This window comes from Phyllostomus hastatus, unplaced genomic scaffold (genome assembly GCF_019186645.2).
Source record: "Phyllostomus hastatus isolate PE091 unplaced genomic scaffold, TTU_PhHast_1.1 phas_contig_308, whole genome shotgun sequence".
Classification (NCBI taxonomy): domain Eukaryota; kingdom Metazoa; phylum Chordata; class Mammalia; order Chiroptera; family Phyllostomidae; genus Phyllostomus; species Phyllostomus hastatus.
In genome coordinates, this window is record NW_025333848.1 from 849,769 (window position 1) to 856,913 (window position 7,145).

Consider the following 7,145-nt stretch of genomic DNA (forward strand, 5'->3'; position numbering starts at 1 on the left):
AGGAGGATGAGACTTGCAGTCACCTGCCCAGGACCATGTAAGTGGCAGTTAGTAAGCAGCAGAGTGAGGATCCAAACCCAGATCTCAGAGTTCGTGCTCTTAGCCACATTAAACAACATGTGTGCCTGACTTTGTTTCCTAATTGTATTAAGTTGCTTGAATGAATATTTTTGTTTATCTTAGTACGTTCACAATGCATATCCCAAGACCTTGAACAAAGTAAATAATCATGAGAAATATTTACTAATACTCTAATGGGTATTATATTTGTGAAGAGAATTGTAGGTTCAGGCATGAGAATTTAGGTTTTATGAGTGACACATTTAAGGGTAGCAGAGTATGCTACTCCCAAACATGACACATTTGGTATAAAGATGCAACTGAGAAGCAGCAGATGCAAGAAAAGCTCTCTACTGCCCCCTGTCGTCCTAAAATCAGGGCATACATTTCTTTTTGTAAAGACATCCCCCTTCCCTTTGCCATACCAAGAAGAAAAGAATAATGATTCACGGGAGGCAATAAGGAGAAGATGGCACTTAAATGGGTCTGCACAAACAAACCTTCCTAAGGTAACAATAATTCTTATTTTCCATTTGTTTCCCCCATATACTTACCTTCTCACAATTTCTTGCCCCTTGAGGCCCAATCCCGTTATTCTTTGTCTTAGCACTTCTCCACAAATGTAATACCCTTGTTAAAATGATAATAGAAGCTCCCAGACCTAAGTGCTTTTAGGGATTTTTGATGTTCTTTTCTGTGAGCCCCTTCCCGCCCTGTGCATTAGAAAGAACCCTTTTCTCCTAATCTTTTCTCCTAATCTTTTCATCAGCCTGATCGCAGGCTCTCGCTGTAGCGCCTAAGAGGGTAGAAGAAATATTATTTTTCACTTTCTTACATATTCAAAGTAAAGAATCAGACAACCTTTGTGGCACTCAACAGCAAAATAATCACCTTCTGCAGGACCTTCGAGCCATTAGGTCCAGAAGCCATTCCCTGCCTAGGATCAATTGTTTCCTTCTCCACTTCAGTCATCCTTAGAAGGTGTTTCCAAGACAAAAATGAGAGACACATTGACCATTCATATGATATTACAGTTCGTGGCTTCAAAAATCTGAAGTTGTCTTCATCTGTATGTCAGATTTGAATGTATTGGGAAAATGGCTGAATTATAAAGTAGAATTAAGCTGAGCACACCTAGGTAGATCCTGGGGCCATACTCCCAGACTTCCCGCTAATACTCTTGATGCTAGAATCCTTGGGGCTTACTTTTTTATTTAGTGGTTTTGGTTTATGTGTGGGTTTATGTGCAGAAAAGTCATTCACGGTCAAATACTATTCTTATCCTAACCAGCATCTTGTAAACATATCATGTTAGTCTAAGAAAAACAAAAAGCTCAGCATAAATTTATTACTACAAACAAAACCATCTGAATTAAATGGGTAAATTAAATGTAGGGTATGAACTGAAGAGAAGAGTCAAGAATTTTTCCTTTTTTGATTTGTCTAGAGAGCAGGCTTGCCATCCACATGGCTAAGACACAGGAAGGAAAGCTCAGAGTGCTCTGAGGGGAGATTTATTCTCCTTGACTCTCACAACTATTAACAGTTTGCTTACTCAGATTCATAGTTGTCAAATTAAAAAAAATATATCTAAAAGTTAGAAGTGGAATCTAGAGGTTACAAAGTGTTCTTTCAGTTTAGAACTGTGTTTGAGCCTTTTACTGACTTCCTATTGACTGGATTACTTTGCAGCTCTGAAGAAGCAGAGATTAATTCATAAATGCAAATAGTTCCTGTCCAGTGGAGAAAAAGATAATTCTTAAGGGTATGGTTCATGAACCAGTTTTGGATCCAAACCAGCAATCTTCTCTACCATTCCTTTATTAAATTGCCTGTAAACACCCAGTTTCTCAAATGCACTTTGAACTGATTTTAATATCTCCCTGGTTCTTTCATGAATCAATGAGTTACATATAAAATCTTTTTTTTATAATTAGAAGAAACAGGCTTTTAAAAAAGATTTTATTCATTTATTTCTAGAGAGAGAAGGGAGGGAGATAGAGATAGAGAGAGAGAGAAACATAAATGTGCGGTTGCTGGGGGTCATGGCCTGCAACCCAGACATGTACCCTGACTGGGAATTGAACCTGTGACATTTTGATTCGCAGCCCGCGCTCAATCCACTGAGCTACACCAGCCAGGGCATAAAATCTTTGACACATGTTTATTTTATATTTACATGAGGGTTATCATTCTACCTTTTTTGAAAATTATGCTTTAATATTGTTTTCCACAGAACTGAAAAGCTGCCATTCAAAATGATCCATGATCTGGAGCACCTACCCATTGATTAGTCTGAGGAAGCAATACAATAAATTCTCCTGCTGTTAACAAACAAAGGAGTAAGGAAGCTGGCAATTGGCTAGACTTCAGGCAGCACAAATGGTCTAAGATGAGCTGCTGCTTTTTGACATGTCGATTAGATCATGTATTAGTTTTCTATCACTGCTGTAACAATTTAGTATAAAACACCACAATTTTATTATCTTACTTTTCTGTAGATCAAAAGTCTGACATGTATCTCACTGGGTGAAAGTCAAGGTGTCATTAGGGCTGTGGTCTCTTTGGAGGTTCTAGGGGCGATTGAGGGCAAGTCATGCACTGCAGCTTCTCCCTGCTTCCTACGTTGCTCAACTCACAGCCTGGCCCCTTACATCTTCAAAGCCGGCAATGGAAGCGTGAATCCTCACAGCACATTACTCAGTCTGTGTCTCCTCCCTCACCTACACTTTTACAGGCTCTTGTGATTACATTGGATTTAGCCAGATAATCTAGGATAATCTCCCCATGTTCAGGTCAGCTGTTTGAAACCTTAATTCCATCTGTAACTTTAATTCCCCTTTGCCTTAATATAACACATTCACAGGTTTCATGGATGATGGCATCTTTGAGGCCATTATTTGCTTACTATAGTTTATAAAGAGACAAAGGAGAAAACAGAGAATTTAGGAAAATAATATATATATAATACACACACACACACACACACACACACACACACCCTATTTTTTGCTGAGACATCTCCCCAGTGTCTTTGTGGACTGATAATCAGAACTATTTCCCTTGTTAACAAAGGCAGAGTGGGCCTTCCACTGCATGTATGTACAATGGCAAATGCCAACCACATTTGTGCAAACATTTATGCATGTGCAAAGCATTTTAAATAGATCTACACCACTCTACTTTCATACTGTGAAAGATGTGATGTTACGGACTTTGGGGTCAGACAGACTTGAACTTAAATTCTGACTCTATTGCTTACTACTCCCCTGAACTTGGAACAATTTACCTAACCTTCCTGAGCTTTGATTTCCTCATCTATATTTGAAGATTAATAATAACTAGCAGGAAAGGTTATTGAGAAGGTTGAATGTAATAATGTCTGTGAAACGAACAGAGAGAGGATCTAAGTATACTTTTCATATTTTTTCCCTTTAGACTTCTTCTCAGGGGTTTAGCTCTCTTAGCCTAGGACACATAACCCCAGAGAGTATTAATCTAGTGCTTTGCCTCAGTATGGATTTGTACCCACATCCTGGAAAAATAGACCAAAAAAACAAAACAAAACAAAAAAACCAAAAAGACCACTTGAAGTCCCACAGAGGTGAAATTTGCACACAGAAAATGGAATACTTTTTTCATATAAAATGATAGAAATAAAGGGATCAGAATACGTTGCCCCCAAATACATCACTTTGGCATAAGTATTATTTTGAGCTAAAGGCGATTGAGAATTAACAGATGTAGAAAGATTTCTCTGCCTAATAAATTTCCCTTTGTGGAAGGTCCCCTCCAGCTCTCCTCCCCAACCCCCACCCAGGGAGGGAAGACAGCAGCTCCCTGCAGTTGAGCAATTTACGTCCCTGAGAGCCTCCTTTTTCCATTTGCTAAGGGTATAGAAGCTTCTTTTGAGTTTATCTCTTTTCGGTGAACTCCCATACATATTAACAAAAATTGTGTGCCTTTTCTCCTGTTTGGCTTTTGTTAGTTTAATTAAATGGGCTCCCCATTTAATTAATGGGCTCTCTTGAATCTAAGAGAATAGAAGTTTTTCCTCCTCTACAGTAAATTCATTAAGTCACAAACATTAACTAAATTGTGAGTTAAAAAAAGTTATGATATAGGCTCAATAAAAAATAAAGAGTGGTTTAGATACATTTGGTGATGACAAAAATATACTGAGTTACTAAAGGAAACTAATAATAGGTTGAACTGTGTGTCAGATACTGTATGAAATAGTGTGTACACATTTCACTTATTTTCAAGAAATACTAGGTGTTATTCCCATTTTACGGAAAGAATACCAAAGCTGAGAGGCATGATTTGCCCTTAATCAACGGTAACTGCTTAAACTGGTGATGCCTTTGTTACTGTCAACCTTATGCTTACTCAAGGATGTGGGAGTTTATATTTCTTCTGGAGGGAGGATGCATGCAATATCGAGCTGAACCAATCAACAGAGTGATTTTAAACTTCCGTTCTAAAGAAAGGGAATAGGATGGGTGGAGGGTTGGGAAAAGCTTTCCTCAACCCTCTTAGGTTCCCTGGCTGAGTCTGAAAATTAAACTGACAAAGATTTACAGGAGAAAAACATTCAAATTCTTTAAAAAATGACTAAAGAAGACAATTTAGGTGATACATACAAACTTCATTGAACACTTCCTGAAGCAGACAGTCTCCATTTGGAGGACTCCAAAATCTGGGGCAAGGCAGGAAGCTTTATGGGATAAAGAATAGTGAACGAAGAAGTAAATAAACAGCCCAGAGCTAGTCAGGTGTTTGGGGACTGGCTGACAGGATATGCTGTGTTTCTGGTCAAGTACAGTGTTTACGGCAACGGCAACGTAAAAGTTAGCTATGTTTCAGTTGCTGGGAATCCTAGGCAGGAGTGGCTCCATCTTGGGCCTACAAATTTATTTCAACAACATTTATTTAAGCTGTATGTGACATGAGAGCCTTCATAAGGAAATGAAGAGTCAAATAAAGTTAGACTGGTGTATCTTTATGCTGGGTTTGAGGAAGAGTGGATAGTTGCGGAGAATATCATAGGTAAAGAGTATGGTTAAGTGCAGTTAACTGCAGAAAAGTTAGCAAGGCCTGTTAGGATTCTTCTTGCTGTTCTTTTGTCTTTGGGGATAAGGGTCCTCCTTTCTTCCAGAGGGTTTTTTGACCTGTTTTACGAAAGAAGAAAGAGGGAAGGATGAAGTCAGAGTGACTTTCCCGTTTCTGCCCTTTTCTCAAACTTCTTCAGTTTGAGATAATGAATATGTCGAGGTGTTACATTTTGGGCGCATCCTGAATTCCATCGTGGGTATTTGTGGTGAGGAATGAGAGGTATTTTTATATGTTTTAATTTCTTTTTTTATTTTTAGTTGACAGGAGGGTGAGCATCTAGGAAATGAATTTAATTAACAAGTTATTTTTTTAACATCTATTTGCCAAAGATTATAAAATGTCCCTCTTCTACATTCATCTTTTAGCCTTCAATGTTCTCCACTCAAAATTGAAGGGATTGGATAATTTTAAAGTTTTTTTTTTGCTTTAAATATCTAAGAGTCTATAAATCCCCTTTATCTTCATTTCATTTCCTCCCAACTAGACCTTAGTGGTACACAAAATTGTGGTGGGGTGAGGGTGGAACGTGTATGGTGGTTCACACCCAAAATTGGTGGTGGCTAGAATAAAGGATTTTCTTTTTTCTCCCCTACTTCATCCTACCTACATTTGCATAAAAATGTGATCACACATGCCTACTTACCTAGTTACTTGTAAACAGACACATTCCCCTGATACTATCACATATAGGGTTAAAGACCACCTCTTCCTTCACAGTTCGTTGCACAATGCTGGGCTTAGAAGAGAAACTTAGAACGATGCTCATTCAATGCTCAGTTGGTGTACAAAATTACATGAACCTACTTTCTCTTCTGTTTGCTTTAGTTGCTTCCAAACAATTCATTTCCTTACAAATCCTGATCTTCCCCTTTTTAGATAAGTTTGCTGGGGGAAGGGTCAATTTCCACTCACCAGATAGAAAGCATTTCCTTTTCACCTATTTAGGCTAATGACTTTCAGTGTTATGCAGAGTAAAGAAATTATTTAGGCTCCATTCACAAGAACTGTTTGGTTTGAAAAAGAAAGGCTAATTCCAGCGGAATCATTAAATGAAAATGAGAAAGTTTAGCGCAATAAAAGATTCAGTTGTTCATTTTTTAGAAATCACAAGTTGTTTTGCTCTGTTTAGACTGAGATAAGTGATTATGTACCTGTTCCCAAGCTGATTGAGTCCATGACAGTGATTTTCTTATGGAGTTTTTCTAATACTTCATTTTACTGTTGATACATTTCCTTTTTATCCTGAAATTCTCTTTGGGAAATTGTTTAAACCTATGACCCAGAAAGACTCCCGTGTCTTGGAGAATAATGAACTTGAAAAGAATTACTGTGAAATATGGGGTAAAACCTCTACATAAGAAAGTTAAACTTCTGGCCCCTAATCATTAAAGCATGCTGTGATAGAGTATTTCTAGGCTCGATTTATATCAGTCAACAAAATTACACATCATCACTATCTTATCCTCTAACACCATCTAAATGTATAACTTTTAATAGATGTAAGGGCCGATGACCCAGGAAATACAAAGAAAAACCTTTAGATGTGGGATTTAACTAAATAATTGGCAGTGGTTCTGCTCTACATCTAATGAGGCTGAAATGACCAGGCACCCATTAGGTTATGCAAGTTCCATAGGCTGTTGGAAAAAATATACTCTTGGCACCTGGACTTCTTATCCTTGGGATATATTACATACAGGCCTTTTGTAGACACTTAATAGTGATACTTCTTCAACAGAACCTATGGAAGCACCTGAGTAATTTTTGGGACATGAATGTTTTATAATTTAAAAATTATCTTAGGTACACCTTTTCCATTGATGCTAGGATATTCAGTTTAGGCTCACTACATCCATTCTAAGCCTCTATAAGAAAGCTTTAAACTTTGACATGCCAAAAATCTGGGTTTGAATTAAATGACTAATGCTTTACTTTTTTTTTTACCACTAGTTCTCTGCCAGAATTCTTTT